This window comes from Podarcis bocagei (assembly GCF_964188305.1).
Source record: "Podarcis bocagei genome assembly, chromosome: 7".
NCBI lineage: Eukaryota > Metazoa > Chordata > Lepidosauria > Squamata > Lacertidae > Podarcis > Podarcis bocagei.
In genome coordinates this window covers 85182152-85209485 of record NC_138132.1, presented here as the reverse complement: position 1 = coordinate 85209485, position 27334 = coordinate 85182152, and positions in this window count along the sequence as shown.

Here is a 27334-nt window from a genome sequence, read left to right as displayed (position 1 = left end):
GTCTGAACAACTTTTTTTTAAAAAAATCCCTAAGCCGCGCGGTCACAATTTCTGCTAAAAATCTGACGTTCTGCAATTCACTCAAAAATGTTGGCAAGCTGTTGGAAACGATCCCCTGAAATGTTTTTCGGTGCAAACACATGGCTTTTTATTATCGGAAACAGAATTAGCCCTCGACGTCTGAACAACATTTTTAAAAAAAATCCCTAAGCCGCGCGGTCACAATTTCAGCAGAAATCTGACGTTCTGCAATTCACTCAAAAATGGTGCCAAACTGTTGCAAACGATCCGCTGAAAGGTTTTTTGGTGGAAACAGATGGGTTTTTATCATCGGAAACAGAATTAGCCCTCGACGTCTGAAGAACTTTTTTTAAAAAATTCCCGAAGCCGCGCGGTCACAATTTCAGCAAAAATCTGACGTTCTGCAATTCACTCAAAAATGTTGGCAAGCTGTTGGAAACGATCCCCTGAAATGTTTTTCGGTGTAAACAGATGGCTTTTTATTATCGGAAACAGAATTAGCCCTCGACGTCTGAACAACTTTTTTTAAAAAAAATCCCTAAACCGCGCGGTCACAATTTCTGCTAAAAATCTGACGTTCTCCAATTCATTCAAAAATGTTGGCAAACGGTTGCAACTGATCCCCTGAAATGTTTTTTGGTGGAAACAGATGGGTTTTTATCATCGGAAACAGAATTAGCCCTCGACGTCTGAACAACTTTTTTTGAAAAAATCCCTAAGCCGCGCGGTCACAATTTCTGCTAAAAATCTGACGTTCTGCAATTCACTCAAAAATGTTGGCAAACTGTTGCAAGTGATCCCCTGAAATGTTTTTTGGTGGAAACAGATGGGTTTTTATCATCGGAAACAGAATTAGCCCTCGACGTCTGAACAACTTTTTTAAAAAAATTCCCTAAGCCGCGCGGTCACAATTTCAGCAAAAATATGACGTTCTGCAATTCACTCAAAAATGTTGGCAAGCTGTTGGAAACGATCCCCTGAAATGTTTTTCGGTGTAAACAGATGGCTTTTTATTATCGGAAACAGAATTAGCCCTCGACGTCTGAACAACTTTTTTTTTAAAAAATCCCTAAGCCGCGCGGTCACAATTTCTGCTAAAAATCTGACGTTCTCCAATTCATTCAAAAATGTTGGCAAACGGTTGCAACTGATCCCCTGAAATGTTTTTTGGTGGAAACAGATGGGTTTTTATCATCGGAAACAGAATTAGCCCTCGACGTCTGAACAACTTTTTTTTAAAAAAATCCCTAAGCCGCGCGGTCACAATTTCTGCTAAAAATCTGACGTTCTGCAATTCACTCAAAAATGTTGGCAAGCTGTTGAAAACGATCCCCTGAAATGTTTTTCGGTGTAAACACATGGCTTTTTATTATCGGAAACAGAATTAGCCCTCGACGTCTGAACAACTTTTTTTAAAAAAAATCCCTAAGCCGCGCGGTCACAATTTCAGCAAAAATCTGACCTTCTGCAATTCACTCAAAAATGTTGGCAAACTGTTGCAAGTGATCCCCTGAAATCTTTTTCGGTGGAAACAGATGGGTTTATATCATCGGAAACAGAATTAGCCCCCGTCGACTGAACAACTTTTTTTTAAAAAATCCCTAAGGCGCGCGGTCACAATTTCAGCAAAAATCTGACGTTCTGCAATTCACTCAATAATGGTGCCAAACTGTTGCAAATGACCCCTGAAATGTTTTTCGGTGGAAACAGATGGGTTTTTATTATCGGAAACAGAATTAGCCCTCGACGTCACAACAACTTTTTTGGAAAAAATCCCAAAGGCGCGCGGTCACAATTTCTGCTAAAAATCTGACGTTCTGCAATTCACTCAAAAATGTTGGCAAACTGTTGCAAACGATCCCCTGAAATGTTTTTCGGTGGAAACAGATGGGTTTTTATCATCGGAAACAGAATTAGCCCTCGACGTCTGAACAACTTTTTTTGAAAAAATCCCTAAGCCGCGCGGTCACAATTTCTGCTAAAAATCTGACGTTCTGAAATTCACTCAAAAATGTTGGCAAGCTGTTGGAAACGATCCCCTGAAATGTTTTTCGGTGGAAACACATGGCTTTTTATTATCGGAAACAGAATTAGCCCTCGACGTCTGAACAACTTTTTTTAAAAAAAATCCCTAAGCCGCGCGGTCACAATTTCTGCTAAAAATCTGACGTTCTGCAATTCACTCAAAAATGTTGGCAAGCTGTTGGAAACGATCCCCTGAAATGTTTTTCGGTGTAAACACATGGCTTTTTATTATCGGAAACAGAATTAGCCCTCGACTTCTGAACAACTTTTTTTGAAAAAATCCCTAAGGCGCGCGGTCACAATTTCTGCTAAAAATCTGACGTTCTGCAATTCACTCAAAAATGTTGGCAAACGGTTGCAACTGATCCCCTGAAATGTTTTTTGGTGGAAACAGATGGGTTTTTATCATCGGAAACAGAATTAGCCCTCGACGTCTGAACAACTTTTTTTGAAAAAATCCCTAAGCCGCGCGGTCACAATTTCTGCTAAAAATCTGACGTTCTGCAATTCACTCAAAAATGTTGGCAAGCTGTTGGAAACGATCCCCTGAAATGTTTTTCGGTGTAAACACATGGCTTTTTATTATCGGAAACAGAATTAGCCCTCGACGTCTGAACAACTTTTTTTTAAAAAAATCCCTAAGCCGCGCGGTCACAATTTCTGCTAAAAATCTGACGTTCTGCAATTCACTCAAAAATGTTGGCAAGCTGTTGGAAACGATCCCCTGAAATGTTTTTCGGTGTAAACACATGGCTTTTTATTATCAGAAACAGAATTAGCCCTCGACGTCTGAACAACTTTTTTTTAAAAAAATCCCTAAGCCGCGCGGTCACAATTTCAGCAGAAATCTGACGTTCTGCAATTCACTCAAAAATGGTGCCAAACTGTTGCAAACGATCCGCTGAAAGGTTTTTTGGTGGAAACAGATGGGTTTTTATCATCGGAAACAGAATTAGCCCTCGACGTCTGAACAACTTTTTTAAAAAAAATCCCTAAGCCGCGCGGTCACAATTTCAGCAAAAATCTGACGTTCTGCAATTCACTCAAAAATGTTGGCAAGCTGTTGGAAACGATCCCCTGAAATGTTTTTCGGTTTAAACAGATGGCTTTTTATTATCGGAAACAGAATTAGCCCTCGACGTCTGAACAACTTTTTTTTAAAAAAATCCCTAAGGCGCGCGGTCACAATTTCTGCTAAAAATCTGACGTTCTCCAATTCACTCAAAAATGTTGGCAAACGGTTGCAACTGATCCCCAGAAATGTTTTTTGGTGGAAACAGATGGTTTTTTATCATCGGAAACAGAATTAGCCCTCGACGTCTGAACAACTTTTTTGAAAAAATCCCTAAGGCGCGTGGTCACAATTTCAGCAAAAATCTGACGTTCTGCAATTCACTCAATAATGGTGCCAAACTGTTGCAAACGACCCCTGAAATGTTTTTCGGTGGAAACAGATGGGTTTTTATTATCGGAAACAGAATTAGCCCTCGACGTCACAACAACTTTTTTGGAAAAAATCCCAAAGGCGCGCGGTCACAATTTCTGCTAAAAATCTGACGTTCTGCAATTCACTCAAAAATGTTGGCAAACTGTTGCTAACGATCCCCTGAAATGTTTTTCGGTGGAAACAGATGGGTTTTTATCATCGGAAACAGAATTAGCCCTCGACGTCTGAACAACTTTTTTTAAAAAAATCCCTAAGCCGCGCGGTCACAATTTCTGCTAAAAATCTGACGTTCTGAAATTCACTCAAAAATGTTGGCAAGCTGTTGGAAACGATCCCCTGAAATGTTTTTCGGTGTAAACACATGGCTTTTTTCATGGAACTTTGAAGTGTCAGGCATAGCCCTATTGGCTTTAGCCCAAACGTAGCAGAGTTTTCCTGCACAGCGAAGAAGCTAGTTGCGGCAGTAATGACTACTCAGCTAGACTCAGAATAACTATTTACAGGATTTATTAAAAAGAAAAAATAAAACCAGCAGAGTTTCTGCATACAAATAAAAGCAAAATAAATCCTCTCTTTCTTTCTTTCTCTCTCTCTCTCATAACCATACACAGCACTTCTAACTCCTAACACACCTCACATCAAACTGTGCTAGCAATCCCTAGATAACAGAGTTGAGTGCTGCTCGTTAACCAATCAGAGTGAGTAGTTTCTAGGTCAAGCAGACCTGGGCTTTCTGCCAAGAGTAAATTGCCACCAGCTGGAGTTAATTGGTGAAGCTAGAATCTGCAAGTTTCTCACGAGAACCAATTAACAGAAACTGAAACCGAAACTGAACACCCCCTCACAGATTCTGCTGAACAATTAACACCAAATACACCTATGTAGGAGATCATTTTTCCAGCAAACCTAAACCCTTGCACATTCGCTTGTTCTTTATCTTTGCCAATGGTTTAGTTAACACATCTGCTACATTTTCTTCACTTGACACATAAGTACAGGTGATTACATTGTCTTGTACACAGCAACGTACATTTTGGTATTTTACAGAGATATGTTTGGAACGCGATTTGAAACCCTCTGTTTTACTTAAGGTTATACAAGCTTGATTATCAATGTAAACTTGTACTGGTTCTCCACAATTTACATTTAAATCTGTTAACAAATGCTTGAAATAAATCACCTCGTTGCACAATTCACTCAATGCAGCATACTCTGATTCCGTTGATGACACACTTACAACGTCTTGCTTGCGTGACCGCCAGCTGATTAAAGCTCCACCGACCATTATGACTAGTCCTGTGACAGACTTTCTATCTGGCAAATTTCCCCAGTCACTATCGCAGTAGCAACTCAACATTTCATCCTCTGAAGAATTTAATTGTAACATATAGCCAATTGTCTGTTTGAGATACCTCAGAACTTGTTTTACCCCTTTCCAGGCATTTAGTGTGGGTTTTGAGACCAATCTACTTAATATGCCTACTGCATAGCTAATATCAGGTCTGGACCACTGTGCTATATACAATAAACTTCCAATTACAGAGTGATATACATCAGGATGTTCAAATTCAGGACTCTCATCTATATGGAGTGTTTTTATGAAACCTGGATCCATAGGCACCGCTGCCCCTTTGCAATCCTGCATCCTGTATGTAGTCAGTAGTTGCTTAACTTTGTTCTGCTGACTAATTAGGCAGCTGCCATCTTGGGCCCAGCACACTTCCAACCCTAGATATGTCCTAACTGGGCCTAAGTCCTTCACTTTGAACTTACTGGACAATTGCTTGGCAAATCTTTTAGTTTGTTTATCTGTTTTACAGGCATACAATACATCATCTACATAAATCAGACAAAACTCTTGATCACTGCCTGTACCACGTACATAAACACAATTGTCAGCTGTACTCTGCTTGAAACCAAATGACACTAAGGCCTCATGGAAACATTTGTTCCAAGATCTTGCAGCCTGTTTAAGACCGTATAGAGCTTTGTTTAATTTCAACACTCTATTGGAACCTGTCTCATAACCAGGCGGTTCGGCTAGATACAGGTCTTCTGATATTGGTGCATGTAAATATGCAGTCTGGATATCAAAATGGTTTAACAGGAGTTTTCTCTTTGCTCCAAGCGTTAAAATCAGCCTTACACTGTCCCCCTTAGCAGTAGGGGAAAAAGTCTCGTCATAATCTTTTCCAGGCCTCTGAGAGTATCCTTGAGCAACTAAACGAGCTTTGTATTTGTACTCTCCTGTCACCAGATGTTTAAGTTTGTACACCCACCTGCAGCCTACAATCTTTGCCCCCTCAGGCGCTGCTACTGGTGTAAAAACCTTGTGCTCATTCAGAGAGGACATCTCTTCCTCCATTGCCTGTTTCCAGCGCTCTGCCTCCTCTTTTGGTAACTTTAACACCTCCTGAAAACTCTTGGGTTCTGCAATTACACTAAACACATTTGCAGTATCTGGGGAAAAACGCACTGGAGGCACTCCTTTGTTTTGTCTTTTAGATCTTCTGGGAGAAAATTTTTCTTCTGACCCACTTTCCTCCTCAGAACTATGACCTCTCTTTTGTTGCTTAGCAACTGGTCTTTGGCTAACTCCACTTTCTTGAGAGCTCTTATCTGAACTTTCCTCCCCCTCAGACTCTGACTCTCTGTGTCTACCTTCAGAGTCATGAAGCTCCTGGGAAGGTTCAAACCAAACCTCAGTATTGGCATGTAGTCTCTCCCAGCCACTATGTTCACAAAAACTGGCATTCCTGGAGATCACAATGCCATTTGTCCCTTCAGCAAAGCGGAAACCTTTTCCCAGCTCCTGGTAACCCACAAACACTAGCTGTTTGGTCTTAGGATCTCCCTTCTTCCTCATTTGTTTCGGAATTAATACCCAGGCTTTTGATCCAAACACATGCAAATGGTCAATTTTGGGTTTTTTCTGAAACAATTTAAAGTACGGGGTTGTACCTATTGTTTGATGAAAAAGCCTATTTTGGAGATAACACGCGGTGAGCATGCTCTCCCCCCAATAAGACATGGGCAAATCAGCATCATCAAGCATGGCAAACATCATATCTTGTAAAGATCTGTTTTTTCGCTCTGCAACGCCATTCTCCTCTGGGGAAAAAACGTTCGTTTTTCTATGCCCAATGCCACGCTTTTGTAACCAATCTCTAAAGGCATTTGACATAAATTCGCCACCTCTGTCCGTCTGAATCCTTTTGAGTTTAACAGACAGAAATCTTTCCACAGATGCCACCCAGCCTTTAAACTTAGTGAACACGTCACCCTTATTCTTCATGGGAAAAACCCAAGAATAACGCGTGGCGTCATCCACAATTGTTAGTGAAAAACGCGATCCACCCCTGCTTACAGCAAATGGACCAATTACGTCCATGTGAACCAGCTGTAGCGGTGCCTCACTAACTCTGTCACTTCTGGGGTAAGAGACTCTGTGGGTTTTAACCTTTTTACAAACATTACAATCAAGGTACTTGTTACAACTCTTTAAATTACCCCCATCAGCCAATTCAGACATTTTTAGTACACTTTTCCAGCAAGCATGCCCCATTTTCCTATGCAATAAGTGCACACAGTTGTCATGTATAGCTTTGTTACTCACTGCAGGCTGAGATTTACTGACCACTGCTGCAACTTGAGATCCTGCTTTAAGCCAAAACAAGCCTCCCTCTGACTTAGCAGTGCCTAAAATCTCACCAGCCTTCTTAATAATGCAACTGTCTCCTTCAAAATGCACTTTAAACCCAGCTTTTAGCAAACAATCTACAGACATCAGATTGCTCCTTAATGACGGCACACAAAGTACATTTTGCAGGCATTCACGAAGACAAGGAACAAAAACTGCACCCCCCGAAATCACTTCGGATGTACTTCCGTCTGCTAGAGCCACCTGGCTGCGCTGTGCTGAGTTCTTGGAAACAAACAATTCATCTGAATTCACGATGTGGCGAGACGCTCCCGAATCGACCACCCAGACCGCTTGTTTCTCATCAGCAATCTTGACCTCGCCGGTCACCAGCTGAGCCGACTGTTTTTGTTTGAAGAATTTCCTTTTACGCTGCTGCTGCTGCTGATCTCGTCTCTGCTCCTGCACCGGCCACTGAGACTTGACCAACTCCGGACATTGTCGTTTTAGATGCGCTGAAGACCCACATCGGAAACAACGCCTAACAGCAAACGCTGACTCCTCACCGGTACGCTGCTTTTGCTTCACCTCTGGCACGGCATGGGAACTCCTTCCAAACCGTCCACCAGTAGAAGCCTCTGCAGCCAACAACCTTTCTTGCCTCTTCTGCCATTCTTCAATCAAACGCCCAGTAACGTAACTGACTGATAAATCACGCTCCTGTATGCCTTCTAGAGACAAAACTAAATTATCCCAGCTTTCCGGGAGAGAACTCAAAATAATAGCCACCTTCTCCTGCTGGTCTAACGCACAGTCTCTTTCCTGTAGCGCTGCAAACTTTAACTGTAAACTGTGTAGGTGTTCTTGCATTGTAACCCCAGGCTGTAACATTGCCTTGTACAATGCCTTGCGAATGAACAGCTTGGAAACCGCTGTCTCACGCACATGGAGTTCTTTAAGTGCTTGCCACACACCTCTAGCTGTCTTGATTCCCCTCACATACGGCAACTGGGAATCTTCCAGCCCCAAGACAATTGTGGCCCTTGCTCTTTGGTCTTTATCGAGGTCTTCATCATCAGGCTTCGTAGGAAACTTACTCACCACTTGCCAGAGACGATCCCTCTGCAGCACTGCCTGCATGCGTTCCGACCACAGCAAGTAATTGGAGTCATTCAGACGCTCAAAAGCCATCTGACCTGGTTGTGAGGCCATCTTGAGAGCGATGTCCCTGGAACCCGGAACCAGCTACTCACGACCACCGAGAGAGAAAACAGGAACCACAGCACCCAGCACTCACACGCTGCAGCTGTTGTCCTTGTGTCCGCTGCGTCACCAGCTCACCACGGTCAGGAACCAGCCAGGGAACAACAACTTCTGGAACTACTGGAACCAACGCCGTTGATGCTGACACCACCGCAACTCAGGCTGGCAGCACAATGCCCATAACCTCATGGAACTTTGAAGTGTCAGGCATAGCCCTATTGGCTTTAGCCCAAACGTAGCAGAGTTTTCCTGCACAGCGAAGAAGCTAGTTGCGGCAGTAATGACTACTCAGCTAGACTCAGAATAACTATTTACAGGATTTATTAAAAAGAAAAAATAAAACCAGCAGAGTTTCTGCATACAAATAAAAGCAAACTAAATCCTCTCTTTCTTTCTTTCTCTCTCTCTCTCATAACCATACACAGCACTTCTAACTCCTAACACACCTCACATCAAACTGTGCTAGCAATCCCTAGATAACAGAGTTGAGTGCTGCTCGTTAACCAATCAGAGTGAGTAGTTTCTAGGTCAAGCAGACCTGGGCTTTCTGCCAAGAGTAAATTGCCACCAGCTGGAGTTAATTGGTGAAGCTAGAATCTGCAAGTTAGTCACGAGAACCAATTAACAGAAACTGAAACCGAAACTGAACATTTTTATTATCGGAAACAGAATTAGCCCTCGACGTCTGAACAACTTTTTTTTAAAAAAATCCCTAAGCCGCGCGGTCACAATTTCTGCTAAAAATCTGACGTTCTGCAATTCACTCAAAAATGTTGGCAAGCTGTTGGAAACGATCCCCTGAAATGTTTTTCGGTGTAAACACATGGCTTTTTATTATCGGAAACAGAATTAGCCCTCGACTTCTGAACAACTTTTTTTGAAAAAATCCCTAAGGCGCGCGGTCACAATTTCTGCTAAAAATCTGACGTTCTGCAATTCACTCAAAAATGTTGGCAAACGGTTGCAACTGATCCCCTGAAATGTTTTTTGGTGGAAACAGATGGGTTTTTATCATCGGAAACAGAATTAGCCCTCGACGTCTGAACAACTTTTTTTGAAAAAATCCCTAAGCCGCGCGGTCACAATTTCTGCTAAAAATCTGACGTTCTGCAATTCACTCAAAAATGTTGGCAAGCTGTTGGAAACGATCCCGTGAAATGTTTTTCGGTGTAAACACATGGCTTTTTATTATCGGAAACAGAATTAGCCCTCGACGTCTGAACAACTTTTTTTGAAAAAATCCCTAAGGCGCGCGGTCACAATTTCTGCTAAAAATCTGACGTTCTGCAATTCACTCAAAAATGTTGGCAAACGGTTGCAACTGATCCCCTGAAATGTTTTTTGGTGGAAACAGATGGGTTTTTATCATCGGAAACAGAATTAGCCCTCGACGTCTGAACAACTTTTTTTGAAAAAATCCCTAAGCCGCGCGGTCACAATTTCTGCTAAAAATCTGACGTTCTGCAATTCACTCAAAAATGTTGGCAAGCTGTTGGAAACGATCCCCTGAAATGTTTTTCGGTGTAAACACATGGCTTTTTATTATCGGAAACAGAATTAGCCCTCGACGTCTGAACAACTTTTTTTAAAAAAAATCCCTAAGCCGCGTGGTCACAATTTCTGCTAAAAATCTGACGTTCTGCAATTCACTCAAAAATGTTGGCAAGCTGTTGGAAACGATCCCCTGAAATGTTTTTCGGTGTAAACACATGGCTTTTTATTATCAGAAACAGAATTAGCCCTCGACGTCTGAACAACCTTTTTTAAAAAAAATCCCTAAGCCGCGCGGTCACAATTTCAGCAGAAATCTGACGTTCTGCAATTCACTCAAAAATGGTGCCAAACTGTTGCAAACGATCCGCTGAAAGGTTTTTTGGTGGAAACAGATGGTTTTTTATCATCGGAAACAGAATTAGCCCTCGACGTCTGAACAACTTTTTTTAAAAAAATCCCTAAGCCGCGCGGTCACAATTTCAGCAAAAATCTGACGTTCTGCAATTCACTCAAAAATGTTGGCAAGCTGTTGGAAACGATCCCCTGAAATGTTTTTCGGTTTAAACAGATGGCTTTTTATTATCGGAAACAGAATTAGCCCTCGACGTCTGAACAACTTTTTTTTTAAAAAATCCCAAAGGCGCGCGGTCACAATTTCTGCTAAAAATCTGACGTTCTCCAATTCACTCAAAAATGTTGGCAAACGGTTGCAACTGATCCCCAGAAATGTTTTTTGGTGGAAACAGATGGTTTTTTATCATCGGAAACAGAATTAGCCCTCGACGTCTGAACAACTTTTTTGAAAAAATCCCTAAGGCGCGTGGTCACAATTTCAGCAAAAATCTGATGTTCTGCAATTCACTCAATAATGGTGCCAAACTGTTGCAAACGACCCCTGAAATGTTTTTCGGTGGAAACAGATGGGTTTTTATTATCGGAAACAGAATTAGCCCTCGACGTCACAACAACTTTTTTGGAAAAAATCCCAAAGGCGCGCGGTCACAATTTCTGCTAAAAATCTGACGTTCTGCAATTCACTAAAAAATGGTGCCAAACTCTTGCAAACGATCCCCTGAAATGTTTTTCGGTGTAAACAGATGGGTATTTATTATCGGAAACAGAATTAGCCCTCGACGTCACAACAACTTTTTTGGAAAAAATCCCTAAGGCGCGCGGTCACAATTTCTGCTAAAAATCTGACCTTCTGCAATTCACTCAAAAATGTTGGCAAACGGTTGCAACTGATCCCCTGAAGTGTTTTTTGGTGGAAACAGATGGGTTTATATCATCGGAAACAGAATTAGCCCTCGACGTCTGAACAACTTTTTTTTAAAAAAAATCCCGAAGCCGCGCGGTCACAATTTCTGCCAAAAATCTGACGTTCTGCAATTCACTAAAAAATGGTGCCAAACTGTTGCAAACGATCCCCTGAAATGTTTTTCAGTGGAAACAGATGGGTTTTTATCATCGGAAACAGAATTAGCCCTCGACGTCTGAACAACTTTTTTTGAAAAAATCCCTAAGGCGCGCGGTCACAATTTCAGCAAAAATCTGACGTTCTGCAATTCACTCAAAAATGGTGCCAAACAGTTGCAAACGATCCCCTGAAATGTTTTTCGGTGGAAACAGATGGGTATTTATTATCGGAAACAGAATTAGCCCTCGACGTCACAACAACTTTTTTGGAAAAAATCCCTAAGGCGCGCGGTCACAATTTCTGCTAAAAATCTGACCTTCTGCAATTCACTCAAAAATGTTGGCAAACGGTTGCAACTGATCCCCTGAAATGTTTTTTGGTGGAAACAGATGGGTTTTTATCATCGGAAACAGAATTAGCCCTCGACGTCTGAACAACTTTTTTTTAAAAAATCCCTAAGCCGCGCGGTCACAATTTCAGCAAAAATCTGACGTTCTGCAATTCACTCAAAAATGTTGGCAAGCTGTTGGAAACGATCCCCTGAAATGTTTTTTGGTGTAAACAGATGACTTTTTATTATCGGAAACAGAAGTAGCCCTCGACGTCTGAACAACTTTTTTTGAAAAAATCCCTAAGGCGCGCGGTCACAATTTCTGCTAAAAATCTGACGTTCTGCAATTCACTCAAAAATGTTGGCAAACTGTTGCAAGTGATCCCCTGAAATATTTTTTGGTGGAAACAGATGGGTTTTTATTATCGGAAACAGAAGTAGCCCTCGACGTCTGAACAACTTTTTTTGAAAAAATCCCTAAGGCGCGCGGTCACAATTTCAGGAAAAATCTGACGTTCTGCAATTCACTCAAAAATGGTGCCAAACTGTTGCAAACGATCCCCTGAAATGTTTTTCGGTGGAAACAGATGGATATTTATTATCGGAAACAGAATTAGCCCTCGACGTCTGAACAACTTTTTTAAAAAAAATCCCTAAGCCGCGCGGTCACAATTTCTGCTAAAAATCTGACGTTCTGCAATTCACTCAAAAATGTTGGCAAGCTGTTGGAAACGATCCCCTGAAATGTTTTTTGGTGGAAACACATGGGTTTTTATTATCGGAAACAGAATTAGCCCTCGACGTCTGAACAACTCTTTTTGAAAAAATCCCTAAGGCGCGCGTTCAAAATTTCAGCAAAAATCTGACGTTCTGCAATTCACTCAAAAATGGTGCCAAACTGTTGCAAACGATCCCCTGAAATGTTTTTCGGTGGAAACAGATGGGTATTTATTATCGGAAACAGAATTAGCCCTCGACGTCTGAACAACTTTTTTTAAAAAAATCCCTAAGCCGCGCGGTCACAATTTCAACAAAAATCTGACGTTCTGCAATTCACTCAAAAATGGTGCCAAACTGTTGAAAACGATCCCCTCAAAGGTTTTTCGGTGGATACACATGGGTTTTTATTATCGGAAACAGAATTAGCCCTCGAAGTCTGAACAACTTTTTAAAAAAAAATAATCCCTAAGCCGCGCGGTCACAATTTCTGCCAAAAATCTGACGTTCTGAAATTCACTAAAAAATGGTGCCAAACTGTTGCAAACGATGCCCTGAAATGTTTTTCAGTGGAAACAGATGGGTTTTTATCATCGGAAACAGAATTATCCCTCGACGTCTGAACAACTTTTTTTAAAAAAATCCCTAAGGCGCGCGGTCACAATTTCAGCAAAAATCTGACGTTCTGCAATTCACTAAAAAAATGGTGCCAAACTCTTGCAAACGATCCCCTGAAATGTTTTTCGGTGGAAACAGATGGGTTTTTATCATCGGAAACAGAATTAGCCCTCGACGTCTGAACAACTTTTTTTGAAAAAATCCCTAAGGCGCGCGGTCACAATTTCTGCTAAAAATCTCACCTTCTGCAATTCACTCAAAAATGTTGGCAAACTGTTGCAAGTGATCCCCTGAAATCTTTTTCGGTGGAAACAGATGGGTTTATATCATCGGAAACAGAATCAGCCCCCGTCGACTGAACAAATTTTTTAAAAAAAATCCCTAAGCCGCGCGGTCACAATTTCAGCAAAAATCTGACGTTCTGCAATTCACTCAAAAATGGTGCCAAACTGTTGAAAACGATCCCCTCAAAGGTTTTTCGGTGGAAACACATGGGTTTTTATTATCCGAAACAGAATTAGCCCTCGAAGTCTGAACAACTTTTTTTTTGAAAAAATCCCTAAGGCGCGCGGTCACAATTTCAGCAAAAATCTGACGTTCTGCAATTCACTCAAAAATGGTGCCAAACTGTTGAAAACGATACCCTCAAAGGTTTTTCGGTGGAAACACATGGGTTTTTATTATCGGAAACAGAATTAGCCCTCGAAGTCTGAACAACCTTTTTAAAGAAAAAATCCCTAAGCCGCGCGGTCACAATTTCTGCCAAAAATCTGACGTTCTGCAATTCACTAAAAAATGGTGCCAAACTGTTGCAAACGATCCCCTGAAATGTTTTTCAGTGGAAACAGATGGGTTTTTATCATCGGAAACAGAATTAGCCCTCGACGTCTGAACAACTTTTTTTGAAAAAATCCCTAAGGCGCGCGGTCACAATTTCAGCAAAAATCTGACGTTCTGCAATTCACTCAATAATGGTGCCAAACTGTTGCAAACGACCCCTGAAATGTTTTTCGGTGGAAACAGATGGGTTTTTATTATCGGAAACAGAATTAGCCCTCGATGCCTGAACAACTTTTTTTGAAAAAATCCCTAAGGCCCACGGTCACAATTTCAGCAAAAATCTGACGTTCTGCAATTCACTCAAAAATGGTGCCAAACTGTTGCAAACGATCCCCTGAAATGTTTTTCGGTGGAAACAGATGGGTATTTATTATCGGAAACAGAATTAGCCTCGACGTCACAACAACTTTTTTGGAAAAAATCCCTAAGGCGCGCGGTCACAATTTCTGCTAAAAATCTGACCTTCTGCAATTCACTCAAAAATGTTGGCAAACTGTTGCAAGTGATCCCCTGAAATCTTTTTCGGTGGAAACAGATGGGTTTATATCATCGGAAACAGAATTAGCCCCCGTCGACTGAACAACTTTTTTTAAAAAAATCCCTAAGCCGCGCGGTCACAATTTCAGCAATATCTGACGTTCTGCAATTCACTCAAAAATGGTGCCAAACTGTTGAAAACGATCCCCTCAAAGGTTTTTCGGTGGAAACACATGGGTTTTTATTATCGGAAACAGAATTAGCCCTCGAAGTCTGAACAACTTTTTTTTAAAAAAAAATCCCTAAGCCGCGCGGTCACAATTTCTGCCAAAAATCTGACGTTCTGCAATTAACTAAAAAATGGTGCCAAACTGTTGCAACTGATCCCCTGAAATGTTTTTTGGTGGAAACAGATGGGTTTTTATTATCGGAAACAGAATTAGCCCTCGATGTCTGAACAACTTTTTTTGAAAAAATCCCTAAGCCGCGCGGTCACAATTTCAGCAAAAATCTGACGTTCTGCAATTCACTCAAAAATGTTGGCAAGCTGTTGGAAACGATCCCCTGAAATGTTTTTCGGTGTAAACACATGGGTTTATATCATCGGAAACAGAATTAGCCCTCGACGTCTGAACAACTTTTTTTGAAAAAATCCCTAAGCCGCGCGGTCACAATTTCAGCAAAAATCTGACGTTCTGCAATTCACTCAAAAATGGTGCCAAACTGTTGCAAACGATCCCCTGAAATGTTTTTCGGTGGAAACAGATGGGTATTTATTATCGGAAATAGAATTAGCCCTCGACGTCACAACAACTTTTTTGGGAAAAATCCCTAAGGCGCGCGGTCACAATTTCTGCTAAAAATCTGACCTTCTGCAATTCACTCAAAAATGTTGGCAAACTGTTGCAAGTGATCCCCTGAAATCTTTTTCGGTGGAAACAGATGGGTTTATATCATCGGAAACAGAATTAGCCCCCGTCGACTGAACAACTTTTTTTAAAAAAATCCCTAAGCCGCGCGGTCACAATTTCAGCAAAAATCTGACGTTCTGCAATTCACTCAAAAATGGTGCCAAACTGTTGAAAACGAAACCCTTAAAGGTTTTTCGGTGGAAACACATGGGTTTTTATTATCGGAAACAGAATTAGCCCTCGAAGTCTGAACAACTTTTAAAAAAAAAAATCCCTAAGCCGCGCGGTCACAATTTCTGCCAAAAATCTGACGTTCTGCAATTTACTAAAAAATGGTGCCAAACTGTTGCAAACGATCCCCTGAAATGTTTTTCAGTGGAAACAGATGGGTATTTATTATCGGAAACAAAATTAGCCCTCGACGTCACAACAGCTTTTTTGGAAAAAATCCCTAAGGCGCGCGGTCACAATTTCTGCTAAAAATCTGACCTTCTGCAATTCACTCAAAAATGTTGGCAAACGGTTGCAACTGATCCCCTGAAATGTTTTTCGGTGTAAACACATGGGTTTTTATCATCGGAAACAGAATTAGCCCTCGACGTCTGAACAACTTTTTTTAAAAAAATCCCTAAGCCGCGCGGTCACAATTTCAGCAAAAATCTGACGTTCTGCAATTCACTCAAAAATGGCGCCAAACTGTTGCAAACGATCCGCTGAAAGGTTTTTGGGTGGAAACAGATGGGTATTTATCATCGGAAACAAAATTAGCCCTCGACGTCACAACAATTTTTTTGGAAAAAATCCCTTAGGCGCGCGGTCACAATTTCTGCTAAAAATCTGACCTTCTGCAATTCACTCAAAAATGTTGGCAAACTGTTGCAAGTGATCCCCTGAAATCTTTTTCGGTGGAAACAGATGGGTTTATATCATCGGAAACAGAATTAGCCCCCGTCGACGTCTGAACAACTTTTTTTAAAAAAGAATCCCTAAGCCGCGCGGTCACAATTTCAGCAAAAATCTGACGTTCTGCAATTCACTCAAAAATGGTGCCAAACTGTTGAAAACGATACCCTCAAAGGTTTTTCGGTGGAAACACATGGGTTTTTATTATCGGAAACAGAATTAGCCCTCGAAGTCTGAACAACTTTTTTTTTTAAAAAATCCCTAAGCCGCGCGGTCACAATTTCTGCCAAAAATCTGACGTTCTGCAATTCACTAAAAAATGGTGCCAAACTGTTGCAAACGATCCCCTGAAATGTTTTTCAGTGGAAACAGATGGGTTTTTATCATCGGAAACAGAATTAGCCCTCGACGTCTGAACAACTTTTTTTGAAAAAATCCCTAAGGCGCGCGGTCACAATTTCAGCAAAAATCTGACGTTCTGCAATTCACTCAAAAATGGTGCCAAACTGTTGCAAACGATCCCCTGAAATGTTTTTCGGTGGAAACAGATGGGTATTTATTATCGGAAACAGAATTAGCCCTCGACGTCACAACAACTTTTTTGGAAAAAATCCCTAAGGCGCGCGGTCACAATTTCTGCTAAAAATCTGACCTTCTGCAATTCACTCAAAAATGTTGGCAAACGGTTGCAACTGATCCCCTGAAATGTTTTTTGGTGGAAACAGTTGGGTTTTTATCATCGGAAACAGAATTAGCCCTCGACGTCTGAACAACTTTTTTTAAAAAAATCCCTAAGCCGCGCGGTCACAATTTCAGCAAAAATCTGACGTTCTGCAATTCACTCAAAAATGTTGGCAAGCTGTTGGAAACGATCCCCTGAAATGTTTTTTGGTGTAAACAGATGGCTTTTTATTATCGGAAACAGAAGTAGCCCTCGACGTCTGAACAACTTTTTTTGAAAAAATCCCTAAGGCGCGCGGTCACAATTTCTGCTAAAAATCTGACGTTCTGCAATTCACTCAAAAATGTTGGCAAACTGTTGCAAGTGATCCCCTGAAATATTTTTTGGTGGAAACAGATGGGTTTTTATTATCGGAAACAGAAGTAGCCCTCGACGTCTGAACAACTTTTTTTGAAAAAATCCCTAAGGCGCGCGGTCACAATTTCAGGAAAAATCTGACGTTCTGCAATTCACTCAAAAATGGTGCCAAACTGTTGCAAACGATCCCCTGAAATGTTTTTCGGTGGAAACAGATGGATATTTATTATCGGAAACAGAATTAGCCCTCGACGTCTGAACAACTTTTTTAAAAAAAATCCCTAAGCCGCGCGGTCACAATTTCAGCAAAAATCTGACGTTCTGCAATTCACTAAAAAAGGTTGGCAAGCTGTTGGAAACGATCCCCTGAAATGTTTTTCGGTGTAAACACATGGGTTTTTATTATCGGAAACAGAATTAGCCCTCGACGTCTGAACAACTCTTTTTGAAAAAATCCCTAAGGCGCGCGGTCACAATTTCAGCAAAAATCTGACGTTCTGCAATTCACTCAAAAATGGTGCCAAACTGTTGCAAACGATCCCCTGAAATGTTTTTCGGTGGAAACAGATGGGTATTTATTATCGGAAACAGAATTAGCCCTCGACGTCTGAACAACTTTTTTTAAAAAAATCCCTAAGCCGCGCGGTCACAATTTCAACAAAAATCTGACGTTCTGCAATTCACTCAAAAATGGTGCCAAACTGTTGAAAACGATCCCCTCAAAGGTTTTTCGGTGGATACACATGGGTTTTTATTATCGGAAACAGAATTAGCCCTCGAAGTCTGAACAACTTTTTTAAAAAAATAATCCCTAAGCCGCGCGGTCACAATTTCTGCCAAAAATCTGACGTTCTGCAATTCACTAAAAAATGGTGCCAAACTGTTGCAAACGATGCCCTGAAATGTTTTTCAGTGGAAACAGATGGGTTTTTATCATCGGAAACAGAATTATCCCTCGACGTCTGAACAACTTTTTTTAAAAAAATCCCTAAGGCGCGCGGTCACAATTTCAGCAAAAATCTGACGTTCTGCAATTCACTAAAAAAATGGTGCCAAACTCTTGCAAACGATCCCCTGAAATGTTTTTCGGTGGAAACAGATGGGTTTTTATCATCGGAAACAGAATTAGCCCTCGACGTCTGAACAACTTTTTTTGAAAAAATCCCTAAGGCGCGCGGTCACAATTTCAGCAAAAATCTGACGTTCTGCAATTCACTCAAAAATGGTGCCAAACTGTTGCAAACGATCCCCTGAAATGTTTTTCGGTGGAAACAGATGGGTATTTATTATCGGAAACAGAATTAGCCCTCGACGTCTGAACAACTTTTTTTGAAAAAATCCCTAAGCCGCGCGGTCACAATTTCTGCTAAAAATCCGACGTTCTGCAATTCACTCAAAAATGTTGGCAAACTGTTGCAAACGATCCGCTGAAAGGTTTTTTGGTGGAAACAGATGGGTTTTTATCATCGGAAACAGAATTAGCCCTCGACGTCTGAACAACTTTTTTTTAAAAAAATCCCTAAGCCGCGCGGTCACAATTTCAGCAAAAATCTGACGTTCTGCAATTCACTCAAAAATGGTGCCAAATTGTTGAAAACGATACCCTCAAAGGTTTTTCGGTGGAAACACATGGGTTTTTATTATCGGAAACAGAATTAGCCCTCGAAGTCTGAACAACTTTTTTTAAAAAAAAATCCCTAAGCCGCGCGTCATAATTTCTGCCAAAAATCTGACGTTCTGCAATTCACTAAAAAATGGTGCCAAACGGTTGCAAACGATCCCCTGAAATGTTTTTCAGTGGAAACAGATGGGTTTTTATCATCGGAAACAGAATTAGCCCTCGACGTCTGAACAACTTTTTTTGAAAAAATCCCTAAGGCGCGCGGTCACAATTTCAGCAAAAATCTGACGTTCTGCAATTCACTCAATAATGGTGCCAAACTGTTGCAAACGACCCCTGAAATGTTTTTCGGTGGAAACAGATGGGTTTTTATTATCGGAAACAGAATTAGCCCTCGATGCCTGAACAACTTTTTTTGAAAAAATCCCTAAGCCACGCGGTCACAATTTCTGCCAAAAATCTGACGTTCTGCAATTCACTCAAAAATGTTGGCAAGCTGTTGGAAACGATCCCCTGAAATGTTTTTCGGTGTAAACACATGGGTTTATATCATCGGAAACAGAATTAGCCCTCGACGTCTGAACAACTTTTTTTGAAAAAATCCCTAAGCCGCGCGGTCACAATTTCAGCAAAAATCTGACGTTCTGCAATTCACTCAAAAATGGTGCCAAACTGTTGCAAACGATCCCCTGAAATGTTTTTCGGTGGAAACAGATGGGTATTTATTATCGGAAATAGAATTAGCCCTCGACGTCACAACAACTTTTTTGGGAAAAATCCCTAAGGCGCGCGGTCACAATTTCTGCTAAAAATCTGACCTTCTGCAATTCACTCAAAAATGTTGGCAAACTGTTGCAAGTGATCCCCTGAAATCTTTTTCGGTGGAAACAGATGGGTTTATATCATCGGAAACAGAATTAGCCCCCGTCGACTGAACAACTTTTTTTAAAAAAATCCCTAAGCCGCGCGGTCACAATTTCAGCAAAAATCTGACGTTCTGCAATTCACTCAAAAATGGTGCCAAACTGTTGAAAACGAAACCCTTAAAGGTTTTTCGGTGGAAACACATGGGTTTTTATTATCGGAAACAGAATTAGCCCTCGAAGTCTGAACAACTTTTAAAAAAAAAAATCCCTAAGCCGCGCGGTCACAATTTCTGCCAAAAATCTGACGTTCTGCAATTTACTAAAAAATGGTGCCAAACTGTTGCAAACGATCCCCTGAAATGTTTTTCAGTGGAAACAGATGGGTATTTATTATCGGAAACAAAATTAGCCCTCGACGTCACAACAGCTTTTTTGGAAAAAATCCCTAAGGCGCGCGGTCACAATTTCTGCTAAAAATCTGACCTTCTGCAATTCACTCAAAAATGTTGGCAAACGGTTGCAACTGATCCCCTGAAATGTTTTTCGGTGTAAACACATGGGTTTTTATCATCGGAAACAGAATTAGCCCTCGACGTCTGAACAACTTTTTTAAAAAAAATCCCTAAGCCGCGCGGTCACAATTTCAGCAAAAATCTGACGTTCTGCAATTCACTCAAAAATGGCGCCAAACTGTTGCAAACGATCCGCTGAAAGGTTTTTGGGTGGAAACAGATGGGTATTTATCATCGGAAACAAAATTAGCCCTCGACGTCACAACAATTTTTTTGGAAAAAATCCCTTAGGCGCGCGGTCACAATTTCTGCTAAAAATCTGACCTTCTGCAATTCACTCAAAAATGTTGGCAAACTGTTGCAAGTGATCCCCTGAAATCTTTTTCGGTGGAAACAGATGGGTTTATATCATCGGAAACAGAATTAGCCCCCGTCGACGTCTGAACAACTTTTTTTAAAAAAGAATCCCTAAGCCGCGCGGTCACAATTTCAGCAAAAATCTGACGTTCTGCAATTCACTCAAAAATGGTGCCAAACTGTTGAAAACGATACCCTCAAAGGTTTTTCGGTGGAAACACATGGGTTTTTATTATCGGAAACAGAATTAGCCCTCGAAGTCTGAACAACTTTTTTTTTAAAAAAATCCCTAAGCCGCGCGGTCACAATTTCTGCCAAAAATCTGACGTTCTGCAATTCACTAAAAAATGGTGCCAAACTGTTGCAAACGATCCCCTGAAATGTTTTTCAGTGGAAACAGATGGGTTTTTATCATCGGAAACAGAATTAGCCCTCGACGTCTGAACAACTTTTTTTGAAAAAATCCCTAAGGCGCGCGGTCACAATTTCAGCAAAAATCTGACGTTCTGCAATTCACTCAAAAATGGTGCCAAACTGTTGCAAACGATCCCCTGAAATGTTTTTCGGTGGAAACAGATGGGTATTTATTATCGGAAACAGAATTAGCCCTCGACGTCACAACAACTTTTTTGGAAAAAATCCCTAAGGCGCGCGGTCACAATTTCTGCTAAAAATCTGACCTTCTGCAATTCACTCAAAAATGTTGGCAAACGGTTGCAACTGATCCCCTGAAATGTTTTTTGGTGGAAACAGTTGGGTTTTTATCATCGGAAACAGAATTAGCCCTCGACGTCTGAACAACTTTTTTTAAAAAAATCCCTAAGCCGCGCGGTCACAATTTCAGCAAAAATCTGACGTTCTGCAATTCACTCAAAAATGTTGGCAAGCTGTTGGAAACGATCCCCTGAAATGTTTTTTGGTGTAAACAGATGGCTTTTTATTATCGGAAACAGAAGTAGCCCTCGACGTCTGAACAACTTTTTTTGAAAAAATCCCTAAGGCGCGCGGTCACAATTTCTGCTAAAAATCTGACGTTCTGCAATTCACTCAAAAATGTTGGCAAACTGTTGCAAGTGATCCCCTGAAATATTTTTTGGTGGAAACAGATGGGTTTTTATTATCGGAAACAGAAGTAGCCCTCGACGTCTGAACAACTTTTTTTGAAAAAATCCCTAAGGCGCGCGGTCACAATTTCAGGAAAAATCTGACGTTCTGCAATTCACTCAAAAATGGTGCCAAACTGTTGCAAACGATCCCCTGAAATGTTTTTCGGTGGAAACAGATGGATATTTATTATCGGAAACAGAATTAGCCCTCGACGTCTGAACAACTTTTTTAAAAAAAATCCCTAAGCCGCGCGGTCACAATTTCAGCAAAAATCTGACGTTCTGCAATTCACTAAAAAAGGTTGGCAAGCTGTTGGAAACGATCCCCTGAAATGTTTTTCGGTGTAAACACATGGGTTTTTATTATCGGAAACAGAATTAGCCCTCGACGTCTGAACAACTCTTTTTGAAAAAATCCCTAAGGCGCGCGGTCACAATTTCAGCAAAAATCTGACGTTCTGCAATTCACTCAAAAATGGTGCCAAACTGTTGCAAACGATCCCCTGAAATGTTTTTCGGTGGAAACAGATGGGTATTTATTATCGGAAACAGAATTAGCCCTCGACGTCTGAACAACTTTTTTTAAAAAAATCCCTAAGCCGCGCGGTCACAATTTCAACAAAAATCTGACGTTCTGCAATTCACTCAAAAATGGTGCCAAACTGTTGAAAACGATCCCCTCAAAGGTTTTTCGGTGGATACACATGGGTTTTTATTATCGGAAACAGAATTAGCCCTCGAAGTCTGAACAACTTTTTAAAAAAAATAATCCCTAAGCCGCGCGGTCACAATTTCTGCCAAAAATCTGACGTTCTGCAATTCACTAAAAAATGGTGCCAAACTGTTGCAAACGATGCCCTGAAATGTTTTTCAGTGGAAACAGATGGGTTTTTATCATCGGAAACAGAATTAGCCCTCGACGTCTGAACAACTTTTTTTAAAAAAATCCCTAAGGCGCGCGGTCACAATTTCAGCAAAAATCTGACGTTCTGCAATTCACTAAAAAAATGGTGCCAAACTCTTGCAAACGATCCCCTGAAATGTTTTTCGGTGGAAACAGATGGGTTTTTATCATCGGAAACAGAATTAGCCCTCGACGTCTGAACAACTTTTTTTGAAAAAATCCCTAAGGCGCGCGGTCACAATTTCAGCAAAAATCTGACGTTCTGCAATTCACTCAAAAATGGTGCCAAACTGTTGCAAACGATCCCCTGAAATGTTTTTCGGTGGAAACAGATGGGTATTTATTATCGGAAACAGAATTAGCCCTCGACGTCTGAACAACTTTTTTTGAAAAAATCCCTAAGCCGCGCGGTCACAATTTCTGCTAAAAATCCGACGTTCTGCAATTCACTCAAAAATGTTGGCAAACTGTTGCAAACGATCCGCTGAAAGGTTTTTTGGTGGAAACAGATGGGTTTTTATCATCGGAAACAGAATTAGCCCTCGACGTCTGAACAACTTTTTTTTAAAAAAATCCCTAAGCCGCGCGGTCACAATTTCAGCAAAAATCTGACGTTCTGCAATTCACTCAAAAATGGTGCCAAACTGTTGAAAACGATACCCTCAAAGGTTTTTCGGTGGAAACACATGGGTTTTTATTATCGGAAACAGAATTAGCCCTCGAAGTCTGAACAACTTTTTTTAAAAAAAAATCCCTAAGCCGCGCGGTCACAATTTCTGCCAAAAATCTGACGTTCTGCAATTTACTAAAAAATGGTGCCAAACTGTTGCAAACGATCCCCTGAAATGTTTTTCAGTGGAAACAGATGGGTTTTTATCATCGGAAACAGAATTAGCCCTCGACGTCTGAACAACTTTTTTTGAAAAAATCCCTAAGGCGCGCGGTCACAATTTCAGCAAAAATCTGACGTTCTGCAATTCACTCAAAAATGGTGCCAAACTGTTGCAAACGGTCCCCTGAAATGTTTTTCGGTGGAAACAGATGGGTATTTATTATCGGAAACAGAATTAGCCCTCGACGTCACAACAACTTTTTTGGAAAAAATCCCTAAGGCGCGCGGTCACAATTTCTGCTAAAAATCTGACCTTCTGCAATTCACTCAAAAATGTTGGCAAACGGTTGCAACTGATCCCCTGAAATGTTTTTCGGTGTAAACACATGGGTTTTTATCATCGGAAACAGAATTAGCCCTCGACGTCTGAACAACTTTTTTTAAAAAAATCCCTAAGCCGCGCGGTCACAATTTCAGCAAAAATCTGACGTTCTGCAATTCACTCAAAAATGGCGCCAAACTGTTGCAAACGATCCGCTGAAAGGTTTTTTGGTGGAAACAGATGGGTATTTATCATCGGAAACAGAATTAGCCCTCGACGTCACAACAACTTTTTTGGAAAAAATCCCTTAGGCGCGCGGTCACAATTTCTGCTAAAAATCTGACCTTCTGCAATTCACTCAAAAATGTTGGCAAACTGTTGCAAGTGATCCCCTGAAATCTTTTTCGGTGGAAACAGATGGGTTTATATCATCGGAAACAGAATTAGCCCCCGTCGATGTCTGAACAACTTTTTTTGAAAAAGAATCCCTAAGCCGCGCGGTCACAATTTCAGCAAAAATCTGACGTTCTGCAATTCACTCAAAAATGGTGCCAAACTGTTGAAAACGATACCCTCAAAGGTTTTTCGGTGGAAACACATGGGTTTTTATTATCGGAAACAGAATTAGCCCTCGAAGTCTGAACAACTTTTTTAAAGAAAAAATCCCTAAGCCGCGCGTCATAATTTCTGCCAAAAATCTGACGTTCTGCAATTCACTAAAAAATGGTGCCAAACGGTTGCAAACGATCCCCTGAAATGTTTTTCAGTGGAAACAGATGGGTTTTTATCATCGGAAACAGAATTAGCCCTCGACGTCTGAACAACTTTTTTTGAAAAAATCCCTAAGGCGCGCGGTCACAATTTCAGCAAAAATCTGACGTTCTGCAATTCACTCAATAATGGTGCCAAACTGTTGCAAACGACCCCTGAAATGTTTTTCGGTGGAAACAGATGGGTTTTTATTATCGGAAACAGAATTAGCCCTCGATGCCTGAACAACTTTTTTTGAAAAAATCCCTAAGGCCCGCGGTCACAATTTCAGCAAAAATCTGACGTTCTGCAATTCACTCAAAAATGGTGCCAAACTGTTGCAAACGATCCCCTGAAATGTTTTTCGGTGGAAACAGATGGGTATTTATTATCGGAAACAGAATTAGCCTCGACGTCACAACAACTTTTTTGGAAAAAATCCCTAAGGCGCGCGGTCACAATTTCTGCTAAAAATCTGACCTTCTGCAATTCACTCAAAAATGTTGGCAAACTGTTGCAAGTGATCCCCTGAAATCTTTTTCGGTGGAAACAGATGGGTTTATATCATCGGAAACAGAATTAGCCCCCGTCGACTGAACAACTTTTTTTAAAAAAATCCCTAAGCCACGCGGTCACAATTTCAGCAAAAATCTGACGTTCTGCAATTCACTCAAAAATGGTGCCAAACTGTTGAAAACGATCCCCTCAAAGGTTTTTCGGTGGAAACACATGGGTTTTTATTATCGGAAACAGAATTAGCCCTCGAAGTCTGAACAACTTTTTTTTAAAAAAAATCCCTAAGCCGCGCGGTCACAATTTCTGCCAAAAATCTGACGTTCTGCAATTTACTAAAAAATGGTGCCAAACTGTTGCAAACGATCCCCTGAAATGTTTTTCAGTGGAAACAGATGGGTTTTTATCATCGGAAACAGAATTAGCCCTCGACGTCTGAACAACTTTTTTTGAAAAAATCCCTAAGGCGCGCGGTCACAATTTCAGCAAAAATCTGACGTTCTGCAATTCACTCAAAAATGGTGCCAAACTGTTGCAAACGGTCCCCTGAAATGTTTTTCGGTGGAAACAGATGGGTATTTATTATCGGAAACAGAATTAGCCCTCGACGTCACAACAACTTTTTTGGAAAAAATCCCTAAGGCGCGCGGTCACAATTTCTGCTAAAAATCTGACCTTCTGCAATTCACTCAAAAATGTTGGCAAACGGTTGCAACTGATCCCCTGAAATGTTTTTCGGTGTAAACACATGGGTTTTTATCATCGGAAACAGAATTAGCCCTCGACGTCTGAACAACTTTTTTTAAAAAAATCCCTAAGCCGCGCGGTCACAATTTCAGCAAAAATCTGACGTTCTGCAATTCACTCAAAAATGGTGCCAAACTGTTGAAAACGATACCCTCAAAGGTTTTTCGGTGGAAACACATGGGTTTTTATTATCGGAAACAGAATTAGCCCTCGAAGTCTGAACAACTTTTTTAAAGAAAAAATCCCTAAGCCGCGCGGTCACAATTTCTGCCAAAAATCTAACGTTCTGCAATTCACTAAAAAATGGTGCCAAACTGTTGCAAACGATCCCCTGAAATGTTTTTCAGTGGAAACAGATGGGTTTTTATCATCAGAAACAGAATTAGCCCTCGACGTCTGAACAACTTTTTTTGAAAAAATCCCTAAGGCGCGCGGTCACAATTTCTGCTAAAAATCTGACGTTCTCCAATTCACTCAAAAATTTTGGCAAACGGTTGCAACTGATCCCCTGAAATGTTTTTTGGTGGAAACAGATGGGTTTTTATCATCGGAAACAGAATTAGCCCTCGACGTCTGAACAACTTTTTTTCAAAAAATCCCTAAGGCGCGCGGTCACAATTTCAGCAAAAATCTGACGTTCTTCAATTCACTCAAAAATGGCGCCAAACTGTTGCAAACGATCCCCTGAAATGTTTTTCAGTGGAAACACATGGGTTTTTATTATCGGAAACAGAATTAGCCCTCGACGTCTGAACAACTTTTTTAAAGAAAAAATCCCTAAGCCGCGCGGTCACAATTTCTGCCAAAAATCTGACGTTCTGCAATTCACTAAAAAATGGTGCCAAACTGTTGCAAACGATCCCCTGAAATGTTTTTCAGTGGAAACAGATGGGTTTTTATCATCAGAAACAGAATTAGCCCTCGACGTCTGAACAACTTTTTTTGAAAAAATCCCTAAGGCGCGCGGTCACAATTTCTGCTAAAAATCTGACGTTCTCCAATTCACTCAAAAATTTTGGCAAACGGTTGCAACTGATCCCCTGAAATGTTTTTTGGTGGAAACAGATGGGTTTTTATCATCGGAAACAGAATTAGCCCTCGACGTCTGAACAACTTTTTTTCAAAAAATCCCTAAGGCGCGCGGTCACAATTTCAGCAAAAATCTGACGTTCTTCAATTCACTCAAAAATGGCGTCAAACTGTTGCAAACGATCCCCTGAAATGTTTTTCGGTGGAAACAGATGGGTATTTATTATCGGAAACAGAATTAGCCCTCGACGTCTGAACAACTTTTTTTGAAAAAATCCCTAAGGCGCGCGGTCACAATTTCTGCTAAAAATCTGACGTTCTCCAATTCACTCAAAAATTTTGGCAAACGGTTGCAACTGATCCCCTGAAATGTTTTTTGGTGGAAACAGATGGGTTTTTATCATCGGAAACAGAATTAGCCCTTGACGTCTGAACAACTTTTTTTGAAAAAATCCCTAAGCCGCGCGGTCACAATTTCAGCAAAAATCTGACGTTCTGCAATTCACCCAAAAATGGTGCCAAACTGTTGCAAGTGATCCCCTGAAATGTTTTTCGGTATAAACAGATGGGTTTTTATCATCGGAAACAGAATTAGCCCTCGACGTCTGAACAACTTTTTTTGAAAAAATCCC